This window comes from Neofelis nebulosa, chromosome 8 (genome assembly GCF_028018385.1).
Source record: "Neofelis nebulosa isolate mNeoNeb1 chromosome 8, mNeoNeb1.pri, whole genome shotgun sequence".
Classification (NCBI taxonomy): Eukaryota; Metazoa; Chordata; class Mammalia; order Carnivora; family Felidae; genus Neofelis; species Neofelis nebulosa.
In genome coordinates, this window is record NC_080789.1 from 93,954,229 (window position 1) to 93,969,239 (window position 15,011).

General features: G+C 40.0%; 1 protein-coding gene across 2 annotated transcripts in view; it reads right to left on the bottom strand.

Annotated features, from left to right (window-relative positions):
• Positions 1-15,011, bottom strand: part of PDE6H (phosphodiesterase 6H) — a 182,384-nt gene that overhangs the window by 6,755 nt on the left and 160,618 nt on the right. Inside the window, exon 1 of one of the 2 annotated variants that reach the window (XM_058743592.1) lies at positions 2,116-2,237. The exons of the other annotated variant lie outside the window; for it this stretch is intronic. The gene's annotated coding sequence lies outside the window, so the exon portion shown is untranslated. Of the gene's footprint in view, positions 1-2,115; positions 2,238-15,011 lie in introns of those variants that run through there. 2 annotated transcript variants of the gene reach the window in all.

A 15,011-nucleotide genomic window follows, 5' to 3' on the forward strand; every position in this document is an offset into this window, starting at 1 on the left:
TAAATAAATTAATTTAAAAAACAGAGAATGTGTTTTAGAATCAAATAGACATAGTTTCAAATCCCTGCTCCACAAAACCGTCTACGTGACCTCGGATAAATTGCATAACTTCTCTGCTCCTCATTCCATCTATAGAGTCAATCAAATATAACTACTTTTTTAGAGTTATAGGGAAAATAAAAGGGCATAAAGTAAATAAGAAATAAGAAAAAGAGTAACTATGCAATAGACCTCCTATAAGTAGTGGAAACCAGGCAAGTAAATCTATAATTATGACACAGGTTCCCCTGCACTCCTACACTCATTCTCCTGGGCCAACTGCTGAAGATCCCCTGTCATGTACCAGAGAGGTGACCATCATTCAGCACTTGCTGGGTAATCCTCTGCATCCCTCAAAAACCCTGACTATTAATTTATGCCTCATCTTGAAATTCTGTCTTAAACCTTCCTTGGATTCCTTTGACATCCCTAACAGCAGTCCCAAAGAACGTAAAAATCACACTTGATTTCCATCTTTCCCTGATTATACGTCCCCTTTTTTCTTATAAGTTTCTTTTGTATGTTTTCACATATAATTTTGAAGTTGCACCTCTGGACTTGTACAGACTTCCTGTCTATGCTAGGTGTGATGCATTATGTAAAAGAATTCTCTTCAGAAAGAGTTACATAACAGTTGCCTGGTTAATCCCTGGATCACGAAGATAACCCTCAGGATTTGCACTGTGGAAAATAAGTTTATGTTTCGTGTGCATTTCATGTACGATATTTCATTTTTGAGTACATAGGAGTACATAGGTTGAGTACTAACCCCTAGAGTGTTTCTGTCATAGATATGCCCTGTCGTTCTCCCTGTTCAACCTTTGGGAGGAGCAGACAAATATGACCCTTTCCTGGGTGGAAGTTAGTATTGTCTGCCACAGATATCACCATAGCTAAACTTATCCTGGCCATGCTTTCCTAGGAATTAAAAGGGTATCTCCCGGGCTAAATAATCCCGAATCTAGAGTCAGACTCGATTTTACCTAAAGAGGACGTTTCACATTTTTGCCTCCCCAAAGTGTCAAGCAATCCATTCCTTTGTGAGGCAGAATGGCTTTCTATTTTTAAGGCGATGCTAGCTCTTCTCCTTTTGAAGGTTCTGAAGCGTTGTTCTTCAAGAAGAAGTGGATGCCGCAGAGTAATACCTCAAGGCGCAGTTTGGTAGGAAACCACGGTTGGTGTCGCCTTAGAGCCAAGGCAATGGAGCTCAGCTGTAGGAAGCTACAGAGGATGATCGTTTATAAATTCCAGCTAAGGAAGAGCAGTTTCAGAAGGTTCTTGAGTCAGGATCTCTGATGCTGCTGCTATCACCCCAGACTTCCGGTCTCTCCTCAGCAAAGATACAGGCTGAGGGGCTATAAGAGAAGGGTTGGGGAGGAGATAGATGCAGGGGTGTTCTCTCTGCACTGATGGGGTTGAACCCATAAGGGTTCTGCTGAAGCAGAGAGAATCAAATAATTTGGAGAGCCAAGGACGACCCAAACCAAAGTCACGAAAAGATAAAAACAAAAATCCAACAAGTGCCTTCCTTCAGACTGGAACAAACAAACACTTTGACCTCAGAAAGAGAAGGCTAAGCCACCCACACTGCACCGAGGTCATGCCTGTGCCGGCTCTTGGCTTTCTTCCTCCTTATCCTCACACTCTCATGTCCCCCGTCTTGTGCCTTGGTCTTTTTAAGCACATCCTAGGAATAAATAACTGTTTTCTCTGTGGTCATTTAGTGCCCCAAATCCCTCCTTTCCCAGAAAACTGTTTGCCATGGAACCACAGAAAAAAGGAGGGTCAGTTTGGAGTTCTTTCCAAATGAATTTAGTAATCAAGTTTTGCAATGACCTTGTAACGATCAAGTTTTACTTATAAGCTTGCTACATGACATTATAAGGCTATTTGGGTGTATTTCTTTCATGTTTTCTCCTAGTTTCATTCCCGGCCCCAGTCCAGGCCCACAGGTTCAGTGTGTCCTCTTCTTCCATTTCTTTATTTTAGAGCCAGATCAACCCCTACCCCGCCCCCCCCCACCAAAAGCCCTTCAGTTATAATCTGCCTAAACACCACAAGTTGAGAAATACTCACAGAGTTGAATGTTGCTCTCATAAACTGTCCAGTTGCCTTCTTCACAGGAGATGAATAAAGGATCTTTGCACCCCGATTTATCTCCCTATAATACCCACATGCTTCTTAATCCCACTGTTAGGAGCTTAGAGAACCAACCCAGGTGCAAAGAAGTTGGAAGAACAAGGGGTGAGACTGGGACAGGCTTAGGAGTTTTCTGACAATTGAATACTCTCACAAAACTTACTTGGGCTCTCTCCTGTCAGTAAATAGGTATTGAATCCACAAACACACACACAAAGTGTTGATATCCAGGAGTATATTTCCAGTTTGTGCCTCCTCCATTCCCACCGTTAGTCCTTGTTATCCTCCCATTCCTGCCCTTTCCCTGACACACACATCCCCAATCATAAATCAATCCCCACCATATGCACATCGTGTCATAATTCTCCTGGGACTCTAGATAACTGGAAAGAAGAGTGTCAACCATCGTGTCCCCCTACACCCCATGGGGATACTGGGATACTGATTGTGTGAGCCATGACACTGAAAAGTATTCAGCATCTCTCCCTAACAGGTACTGTATATATTTCCTCAGTAAGACAGAACCACAAATCAAAAAAGACACAGAATAACTGCTAGCTGATGACATTTATTTGAAATGATTGCTGGATCTTCGTACCCAAAGGCTTCAGGAGCAAGACCCAGGCTGCAATTCATTGGTACACTTGGCTTTAGTCTTTCAATTACATTGAACCACTAGTGTTAATTTGGACATCAGTTTGTATAGATCTTAGCCTAATGTTAATATCATCAGGCTCTTTTGACGTACTTATCATAGAGAAATAAAGTGATTGATTCAAAACTGCCGACGAAGTTAGTAGTGAATCCAGGAGAAAAAATCTGAGCACACCTTACATATTTCAGCCATCTGTCTACTGTAGTAGAGTGAAGCAGACATAGACCAAGATGTAACTGTTGCTGGTCTCTCTAAAACCTTGCCAGCAGATTGTGACGTGCCTTCCCTAAATCATTACTTGTTAGAGAATTGCACTCCGTAAGATGATAGAGAAAGAGGGTCAATTCATCCTTCTCGGGCAGGGAAAGCTTCTCAACCAGGGGCCCCGAGCAGATTAAAGGGGCAGCTAAACAGCTCACAGGGTATTTTGATGAGCTTTCCTCTGGTCTTTACCAAACTTAGAGGAGTTCTGAAGCAGCAGACACCTCACAGAGCTGGCAGAGTGTTTGGTGTCTGGATGAGTCTTTCCACTCCCACCTCTGTGTCTCCATTACCATTGAGATCTTCCTCTACTCTTACACACTGGGCACATGGAAATTGAGATTCTTATCTGTCAAACCCTCACCCATTCTCTGTTTCTTTGTTGAAGGACTGCAATTCATACAGGCGGTGAATAGAACAATAAGCGGAATGTTCTCGAGTGTTGCTACTCAAAGTGTAATGGCATGCACACCACCTGGGCATTTGTTAGAAATGCAGGACCTCAGGCCCTGCTGCAGACTGACTGAACCAGAAGATGCATTGTTACAAGGTATCAAGATGATTTGTTTGCATATTAATGTCTGAAAAGTACTATTATAGACCCATGTGCAGACCCAGTTTTACCACATCTCTGCTATGTGACAAGATCACCACCTCTTCAGGTCTCAGTTTCCTCATATGTCATATTCCATAATGTGCCAAGGTTCTCAGTTTCTGCCATCCCAACAACACCTGAGAGAGATAAACCATACTGATCAGTAGCAGGATTTGTAACCAGTGATTTCCCAATGTTAGAAGGAGGACGAGGGCTGTTGTGCCACGACTCTTCTCCCTCCCGGGGAGACCCAGGAGAATGGAGAGTGAAGAGTGGGATGTGTGGGGCAAGGCAAAGTCTATAGTTGGAAAAAACTCTCTTAAAATGATTCTAATATAATTCTCGATGGTTTATGATTAGAAAAATCTTAAATTGCTTTAAAGATTTAAAAGCTTCTATTGTATCCAGTTCTGGACAAGAATGGGGTAGATATACTTCTTTCCATTTCTCCTGTTAAGTACAGCTAAAACTCCTGGATATTACATATGGAACAAACATAAGAATATTTTAAACGTTCAAAAGAAGATAGATCAAATAGGCAACTTGGGACTCAAGGAACAATATGGCAGCAAATTCTTTGAGTTCTCTTTTTGCCTTGTATATCCTGACCTAGATGCAAGGGAAGCATCTAGGGAAACACAAACAGGAGCAGACAAAAAAAAATTATATATATATATATATATATATATATCCTCTCAAAAAGCCTACTCTCTCTAGACAAATAACCAGGAAAGAGAATCTAGTAAGGCAGAAAATAAGTAGAACAAAATCTCAATGCCGTGGAAACAAATCCAACATCAACAAATCCAATATCATGGGAAGAAAAAAAGGCCAACATCAACCCCCTCAGCACAAGCAGAGTAAAGAGACTTCCATCCTGGCCCAGCTATAATTAGGTAACCCTACCCCATCCCTACCTGGGTAGTATCAGAGAAGGCCATATGGGGATATTAAACTTTCATCTCCCACCAGTGATAATGAGGCACCCTCTTCCTTTCTACCAGAATGGTATCAGAGGAGGCCAAATGAGGAATCTTAATTTTCATCACTATTCAGCAATAGCAAGGTATCTAAAGAAGAACAAAATGAAAATTTACAACTGAAAAATAAAACAACCAGCATACAAAACTCAATGGATGGGCTTGACAACAGAAAAGAAGAAGAAGAAGAAGAAGAAGAAGAAGAAGAAGAAAGAGAGGAGGAAGGGGGAGGTGGGGGTGGAGGAGGAGGACAACCTGGGACCTGGGAAACTAAAAGATCTAATATTCTTGTCATCAGAGTTCTGGGAGAGGAGAAAAGGATAAGACTAAAAAAGTACTTGAAGAAATAATGACTAAAAATTTCCTAAATCTGGTGAAAGACATAAGTCTATGGAATCAAGAAGCTAGCAAACCCCAATGAGATAACCCCAAAGAAATGTATGCCAAAGCACATCATAATCAAACTTCAGGAAACAAAAGACAAAACAAATTTTGAAAGCAATTAAAAATATATATATTTATATATATTTGCTTTTGAAAGCAACTTAAATATATATATGTATATATATGTATATATGTACATATGTATATATATGTATATATGTATGTATATGTATATACATATATATGTATACGTGTGTGTGTGTGTATATATATACACACACACACACATATATATATATATATATATATATATATATATATATATATATGTATATATATGCCACCTTACCTAGACGTGAAAAAAAAATAGAATGACAGAGGATTTCTCATCAGAAACCATGGGTCAAAAAGAAAGAAGCACAACACTTTCCTAGATCTGACCCAAAAAAAACACAAAAAACAAAAACAAAAAAACCTGTCACCTCTGTCCAGAAATTTATCCTTCAGGAATGAAAGGAAATAAAGACATCATAATAAAGAAAGGCTAAGGCAATCTATCCCCAGAAGACGTTTACTAAAATAAATGATAAAGGAAGTTCTCAAAACAGAATGGACATTATATGAAAGAAGAAAGAGAAAGAAGAAAGAAAGAAAGAAAGAAAGAAAGAAAGAAAGAAAGAAAGAAAGAAAGAAAGAAAGAGAATTTTGAACATCTAGAAAAAAAGAACAACAAAAAGAGATAGTATGGGATACAAGGGAAGTGTGGAAGATAGGACCCTCCACCACATTCAGCAAGGTCTTGTGGAGAATGAAACAGTGTTCCAGACTCTGTGAAGTTCTAAAGATCTGGTCATTTTGTACCTTTAGGAAATGTATCCATTGTTCCCTGTTCCAAGGGGCTGTTCTTTCTAACTATTCCTCCTGTTGCCACTGAGTCTTAGAGGATTTGAGTAGCCTGGCCTATCAGCAGTAAATACACACTGCCTCTGTCAGACAGAACAATTCTACCAGATCACTTCATTGGTCATTGGCTAGGTTAGTGATGACTGACTTTTGATTGGTTGCCTATCTCAAGATCTTATCATTCAGGTAATGGAGTCACATGGCACTAAACAAGCTGACTGATGACCAAGAAATTTCTCTAGACGAACTTTGGTTGTGCTGGACACTAAGATTTCAAAGGCATAAGAAATAAAACCAACAAGAACCATGCTGGGAAAAGAAAAGGAATTATTATTGATAGATGTAATAACATAGATAAATATTAAGCACATTTCACTAAGTGAAAGAACTCAGAACTGAAAGGCTCTATACTGTCTGATTTAATTAATGACATTCAGAAAAGACAAAGCAATAATGTTGAAGAACAAATCCGTGGCTGCCAAGGGTTGAGAGAAGCTGACTGCATGTAAAGGGACGATGCAAGGGATTTTAAAGGGTGATGAAGTTATTTGGCATCTTGATTATAGTGGTGGATCTATAAGTCTATGCATTTGTCAAAACCCATAGAAGTCCACACCACAGAAAATGAGTTTTGCTATATGCAAATTTAAAACTTAAATATCATAAAATACTTTTAAAAAATTATGTTTCATAGCTCTATAATCCTTGGTTCTTGATACTTTCTGACAGATGGGAAAGTAGTATTAATCATATACAGGAAAAGACTCAAAGGACAGGTACTAAGTAATTAGAAAGTGATTAAAATTTTAGCTGTCCAATAAGCTCCTTACACAAGTGCTAATCTCTAATCCTTCTTTAGTGTTTCTTAAAATACATTTGAGTAGGAAGACAAACATCAGAGACACATTCCTTCCACATTTGGATTTTTCTAGTCTGAGATTCCATCTCTAATCAATACATGGTGGACTCCAGAGAGGAACACCCTAAATGTGAAGAAAGAAGTTACCTTCTCTTAATATCTTAATATCTCATCATATTATGCATTTTCTAGACCAACAGTGCAAATCTTAAAAAAATAACTTATTAAATAAAAATACAATACTCTCTTTCAGAAAATGGAGAAGAGGGAACAGTTATCAACTCATTTCATGAAGCCAGTTTGACCTTCATAAACTTTTTTAACACAAAACCAAAGATAGCAAAAAGGAAAAATACTGATCAATCTCTCTCATGAATTTAGATGTAAAAATCCTTAACAAAATATTATCAAATCAGATACAGAAGTACATAAAAATAACACCCCATGATCAAGTGGATTTATTCCATGTATGCAAGACTATTTAAAACCCAACTAACATAATGCACTGTATCAACAGGCTAAAGAAGGAAAATCATATGATCATATCAATTGACACAGAAAATGCATTTGGCAAAACCCTGTGCCCATTTATGACAACTCTCTGCAAACTAGAAATAGGAACTCATAAAGAGCATCTACCAAAACCCCTACAGTTAACCTCATACTTAATTGTGAAAGACTGAATGCTTTTTCTCTAAGATCAGGAACAAGTCAAGAATGTCTGCTCTCATGATTCTTATTCAACATGATACAGAAAGTTCTGGCCAATGCAATTAGGCATCAGAAAAATAGAAAGCCTACAGCTTGGAAATAAAGAAACAGAACTTTCTATTTACAGATGACATGACTATCTACATGGAAAATCCTAAGGAATCTGTACTTAAAACTATCCTATAATTAATAAGTGAGTTCAGCAAGGTTGAAACATACTAGATTAATGCAGAAAAAATCAGTTGCATTTATATTTAACAATGAACAAATGGAAACTGAAACTTAAACAGTAGTGTCATTTGTCACTGCTCTAAAGACAATGAAATACTTAGGTGTAAATCTAACAAAGGATGCACAAGATTTGTATAATTAGAAACTACGAAATCGAATTAAAAAGAAACCAAAGCAGACCTAAATAGTTGAAAAAACACACCACGCTTATGGATTAGAAGACTCAACGTAGTAAAGATGTCAGTCCTCACTAAACTGATCTATGTTTATTGAAATTCTCATCAAACTTTTAGCAAGGTTTTCTGGAGACATAGATAAGTTTATTCCAAAACGTATGGCCAAAACAAGTTTGAAAAAGAAGGAAGTACGGTGGGAAGGAATCAGTCTTCCTGATGTTAAGGCTTACTGTATAGCTACAGTAGTCAAGACAGTATGCTATTGACAGAGTGATAGACACACACATCAGTGAAACCAAGTAAAGAACCCAGGTGTAGACCCACACAAATATGCCCAGGTACTTCTTGACAAGGGTGCAAAAGCAATTAAATGGAGAAGGGATAGCCTGTCCAACAAACGGTTCTGGAGAATGAGTGGCTAAAGCTTGAGCAAATGGTGCTAAGCATGGATATTTTGTCCATGGACATCCATAAAGAAACAAAAAAAAAAGTGAATCTTAATCTAAACCTCACACCTTATGCACCTAAAATTCCACACCCAACCCACACACCTTGTCTAAAAACCATCTCAAAATGTATCACAGACTTAAATGTACAATGTAAATCTATGAACATTTAGGAAAAAAATAGAAGAAAATCTTCAGGGACTTGGACTAAGCAAAGAGGTCTTAGAGTTGCCAGCAAAAGTACTTGGCGGGGAAAAACTGATAGATGTGACATCATCAAAATTTAAAACTTTTGCTTCAGGGGCGCCTGGGTGGCGCAGTCGGTTAAGCGTCCGACTTCAGCCAGGTCACGATCTCGCGGTCCGTGAGTTCGAGCCCCGCGTCAGGCTCTGGGCTGATGGCTCGGAGCCTGGAGCCTGTTTCCGATTCTGTGTCTCCCTCTCTCTCTGCCCCTCCCCCGTTCATGCTCTGTCTCTCTCTGTCCCAAGAATAAATAAAAAACGTTGAAAAAAAAAAATTAAAAAAAAATAAAATAAAATAAAATAAAACTTTTGCTTCGTGAAAAACTCTGATAGGAGGATAAAAAGACAAATTACATGCTGGGAGAAAATATTTGCAAATTACATACCCAACAAAGGATTTGCATCTAGAATACACAAAGACTCTCAAAGTTCAATATTCAAAAGGCAAACATTGGGGCGCCTGGGTGGCTGAGTCAGTTAAACGGCAGACTTCGGCTCAAGTCGTGATCTCGCGGTTCATGAGTTTGAGCCCCACGTCGGGCTCTGTGCTGACAGCTCAGAGCCTGGAGCCTGTTTCAGATTCTGTGTCTCCCTCTCTCTGACCCTCCCCTGTTCATGCTCTGTCTCTCTCTGTCTCAAAAATAAATAAACGTTAAAAACCAACAACAAAAAAAAAAACCAAAAAGGCAAACATTCCCATTAGAAAATGGACAAAGAATACAAATAAACATTTCACTGAAGAGAATATACAAATGGCAATAAGCACATAAAAAGATGTTCACCATAATCACCCCTAAGGGAAATGCAAATTAAAACCACAATGAGGAGTACCTGGGTGGCTCAGTAGGTTAAGTGTCCAGTGTCTGACTTCAGCTCAGGTCATAATCTCATGGTCTGTGAGTTTGAGCCCCACATCGGGCTCTATGCTGACAGCTCAGAGCCTGGAACCCACTTCAGATTCTGTGTCTCCCTCTCTCTCTGCCCCTCCCTTGCTTGTGCTCTGTCTCTCTCTCTCTCTCTCTTTCTCCCTCTGTCATGCAAAAATAAATAAACATTAAAAAAAAACCACAATGAGGAAATGAATCAGGTATGGACATCTGGGAGAAGAGGATTCCTACAGGGAGAGTAATTGCTGAAATAGGAATCTCCTTCTGATGTAAGGATTAGCAAGAGAGCAGGGACTGGAATGCAGAGAATAAAACAGTAGGGAGAGCAGTCTGGAGTGGTGCAAGGGGCCCGATCATGAGTGCATTAGTTATCTAATAACATAAAAATTGCCTCAAAAAAAAAAATAAAAAAATAAAAATAAAAAAATTTAAAAAAAATTTTAAAAAAAGGGGCGCCTGGGTGGCGCAGTCGGTTAAGCGTCCGACTTCAGCCAGGTCACAATCTCGCGGTCCGTGAGTTCGAGCCCCGCCTCGGGCTCTGGGCTGATGGCTCAGAGCCTGGAGCCTGCTTCCAATTCTGTGTCTCCCTCTCTCTCTGCCCCTCCCCCGTTCATGCTCTGTCTCTCTCTGTCCCAAAAATAAATAAAAAACATTAATAAAAAAAAAAAAATTAAAAAAAAAATTGCCTCAAAATTTGGCAACTCATAGCAATAAACATTTGTTAATATCCCACGGTTTCTGAGGGTCTATCCAGGAGGAGTGGAGCTGGCTGGCTCCTGCTCAGTCTTTCATGAGGTGGCAGGCAAGCTTTCAGCCGGGGCTGCGGTCATCTGGAGCTGGAGGGTTCACTTCCAACAGAGCTCACACACATGGCTGTTAGCAGAAATCCTCAGCTTCTCACCATGTCTTTCCTATGTCGCTTCAGTGTCCTTACGACATGTCACCTCGCTTCCCACAGAACAGGCGATCTAAGAGATAGAGAGGCACAGTGTCTTTTATAACATAGCCTCAGAACTGATATAGCATCACTTCCGCCATGCTGTATTGGTCACACAGACCAACCCTGATACAGTGTGATCAGGGCTGATCTCAGGATCAACGGGGCCATCCTGGAGGGTGGTTACCACAATGAGAAAACCTGCTGGCCATGGTAAATGCTTCAATGTTAGTGTAAATGGGTAAAACGTGCCTAGAAGTTTCAGAAAGAAGGAATGATCTGGACATAAGTATGCTTCGTACTCTACTTTGAAGACAATAACGCCTACAAGGAAGCTGTTGCTTCCTTGCACTGCAGGCATGGTGAGAGGAGGACTAGGCTTCTAGCAGAGGAAGAGATGAGAAGTAGTCAGCAGCTTATATATTGAAAGTAGAGCTTTCATAAAACAGGATTTTCCTATGCGTGGCCAACTTCTCTTTTTATACTCTTTCAGGATGATCTCATCCTGAGGGTCTATCCAGGGTCTATGGTTTAAACCACTGTTTCTCAAACTTCACAATTTACCTGCAGAGTTTTTTAAAATAGATTCCTGACTCCAACCCTAGACATTCTGATATCATAGGCCTGGAGTTGACCTAAGAATTCGCATTTCTAACAAATTCCTGGGTGATGCCAATTTGCTGATCCACAGACCACACTTTGGGTAACTTGGTTTAAACTACTATCCCTAGCCTGATGAAGTATAAATCATTAGTTTAGAGTTGAAATCCGGGCATAGATATATATATCTGTCTGTCAAAAAATCGCCTCCTAGAAATAGCACAGGTTTTTCAAACTCAACACTCAATATGTCCAAATTCAGGCCATAATCTCCCCCAAAACATTTATTCTTTTCTTTTGTATTTTCTATCTCAGTTGATGGTACCCCCAAGGACATTGTTGCAAGAAACCCGTAAGTCCTCACTCCTCCTCACCTTCATCCTTGACCCTCCAATTACAAGGTCAATTTCACCTAAGTATTTCTTGTATCTGACAGCCTCTGTCCATCCCTCCTGTGAATGCTCTAGTTCAGACCTAAACAATCTCTAAACTGGTTTTGTTCCCATCCAATCCATCAACACAGCTACCAGAATAAACTATAGAATAAAATACAAAACTGTTCATGCGCCTCTTTTAGTCTCAACAGCTCTATTATCACTGACAGGATCAAGACTACGTTCCTTATTTGCATAGCATAAGAGATCTACTGTGATGTGAACCCTGTGCCTGCCCTCCTCTAGACACATTTCTTATCCTTATATAATGTTCACTTTGGAAGTCCAGCAACCTTGAGCTTCTTCTTTATAATTCCCTGGACATACCACACCATTTTAGGCTGCCACGCCACTGTTCATGGTCTCCCTTTCCTCAGTTGCCTTGCCCTCCACTTCCAACCCTCCCCAATGTACCAATGTATACTACCCTTTGAGATTTAGCGTTGCAGTCACTTCCTCCAAGAAGCCTTCTTTGATGTCCTTACTGACTTCTCTCATACTACCCCATGTGCATTTCTTTTCTTAAGCATACATAAAAAATTTCATTTGTTTATTTCTGTCTTCCTCATTACATTGTTAGTAACATGAGGTCTAGGATTGTGCCTCAGGACTGTGTTTATCTCTGCTCCTGTGCACAGGTCCTGGGATATAGTCGGGAATTCTTAAGGGCTTGTCTAATTCGGAAATAAGCCTTTACGTCAAGGCTCTTAACCCTTGCAGAATGTAGTTCGCTGTGTCATATATATAGAAGAAAGGAAGAAACAGAGAAGTTGGTTTCAGCGATTCCCCGTGGACACACGACCTTGCTCATATTTGTATTCTTTCTTCGCCAAGGCAACACTCTCACCAGAGGAAAGAGATGGAGTGGGGTGCATAATGTAGGCATTCCTGTCTAATTTAGACATATACATATCTACTAAAGAATTTTAGTCTGCATGAGTCTGACAAGCATTATGCGAGCCACTCCAAGCATTACACGATACGAACGACACCGGCCTTTCCTCACACATTTTATATTTGGGTGGAGAGATAAGTCTAACGCTCAGAAAATAATCGCTTAACACAAAGCAGTGCTCACTAAAGGTCTAAATTATAATTGTATAAACAGTGCACACTCTAGGGGAAAAAAAAATACAACACACTTGTCCTGGATCGGTGCTGGAAAGCTTCAAAGAAGAAGGAGTTACTATATAAGATATTTATATTTGAGATTTATGGATGCTGGTTGTGAGTACTTAGATGAAAATGCCCCTCTCCTACTTATTCTGATATGTGTTATGCAAAAATAAGGATCAAAATGTAAAGTGGGGGGGGGGGGAGGCGCCTGGGTGGCTCAGTCATTAAGCTCCTGACTCTTGATTTCAGCTCAGGTCATGATCCCAGGGTCATAGGATTGAGCCCCGCATCGGCCTCCGCGCCGGGCATGGAGTCTGCTTCGGATTCTCTCTAAAAATAAAAATAAAAAATTAATGTGGAAATGATGATGGTGATGATTTTCCTAGCCTCCACCATTTGTTGAGTATTGAGCACTTTTCTGAGGTGGAAACCTTGCTGGATGCTTTCTCACACGTTATTTCCAACCCTTCTAGCAATGCTGAAGGTTGACATCATTCCTCTTTCACAGATGAGAAAACTGAGGCTCAGAGAAATGAAAACCGTGGCCCAAGGATCCACTGATGGGAAGACACAGAGCCAGGACCTCTGTCTGAACTGCAGCTCTACCCCCAGCCTGCTGTTGGTGCCTCGTGGGCACATTTGAAAATGTATAGCTCTCAGGGCAGAAAGTCTTCTCTGAGAGTGTATTGTCTCTACTTGTAGCCTCAGAGAAATACGTCTGTGCAAAAAGGGGAAGTTTTAAGTCTGTAATCCTTTGTTGCTTTTTTTAGGCTCATGGCAAAGGCACCGCCCTTTGGAAGATCTGCCTAGAATTTACCTTTCAGGCGGTGCTTATAACAACAAAGGAAAGCTGGAAAATACCTCAAAGTTTCCATCATTTTTCTAGAAATTCTTAGGCGGTTTTCCAAGTTCTGCTGATTTCGTTTGGCAGCACAGAGCTAAGGTCCTTAGACTGAGAGCATCCTTACCGCCACGACGGGCCTCGTCTTACATCTGAGGAAGCTTAGATATGGGGAAGGAAGTTTTGATGCATAAAACACCTTCATCAGCATGGGCTAGAAGCAGTGTCTCCCATCGTAGACTTCTTTGAAAAGTCTCTTCGTCGGTTTTCCCATCCGATAAATACAGGTGAACAATGAACTATGACGGAAGAAAAATGAGAAATGGGAATTTTGGATAGATCCCTGCCCTGACTGCGATACCAAAGGATATTTTAGGAGAACATCACAGTTGTCCCCCAAGTTACTGAAAGTCCACTGCTATATCATCAAGAAGAGGCTTCAGGGGTGCCTGGGTGACTCAGTCCGTTGAACATCCAACTCTTGATTTTGGCTCAGGTCATGACCCTGGGGTCATGGAATCTAGCTCCTTCCTCAGGCTCCACGCTGAGCACGAAGCCTGCTTAAGATTCTCTCTCTCTCTCTCTCCCTCTGCCTGTCTCCCCTGCTCATTCTCTCTCTCTCTCTCTTTCTCTCTCTCTCTAAAATTAAAAAGAAAGAGAGGCTTTAAGTTGGCAATTCTTAATCCTTTTGAGGTCATGGACTCTTTTGAGAATTTGATGAAAATTATGAATGCTCTCTCCTCCCCCAATAAATGCATACACACTGCACACGTACAAACTGATTTTACAGACAATTTCTAGTGGTGTCTATACCTTCTAATGTCCATACCTAGAGCAGTGCATTAAGAAAAACTGTGGAGTCACATTGGACTTGGCAGGAAAAAAAAAAAAAAAAAAAGCCCTGTTTGACTCGTGACGTCTTCCCAAATAGCATGAGAAATGGGTATGGCATGGAGACTATGAATCTACCATTCCCAATTTTTAAATCTTTCTTGTTCTAAATAATTTATTCTACCTTGTTATTTTTTAATTGTCTGTCTCCCCTAGAACATAATTTCCACAAGAGAGCAGAGATTTTTGTCTGTTGTCTACTGATGTTTCAGTGGTGCCTAGAACAACTGGCAGAAAAAAGGTGCTCGACAAATGCTATTGAAAGAAGAAATGTGTCCCCTCTTGAGAATACTAAGCTACAAAATCTCTTCCCTGCAGACTAATATTTGCTTTGATTTATGATGCAGTCAGATGCTTTGTTTCAAGGGCTATCTTCTCTCTACATCATTTTGAAATTTACACACTAAGTCTGTATTTGGTTTTCAGCGCTTTTGCCAATTTTAATCATACACTGCTGTCCTTTTTCTATTTTTCTAGATTAACCTCTTTTCTCCCACCAAATGACCACCATCTCGATTGTTTCAGTTCCAGTGACTAAAGGTAATGTATGTTTGGTGGCATCCGTTTACAAATTAAAGGAAGCAAAATGCAGTACGCTTAAATGACAGTAAAATAGATGTCCATTTCTTCAAATATATTTGCTTGATTAGTCAGCTCTAAACGTATTGAAGTGATATAAATAGT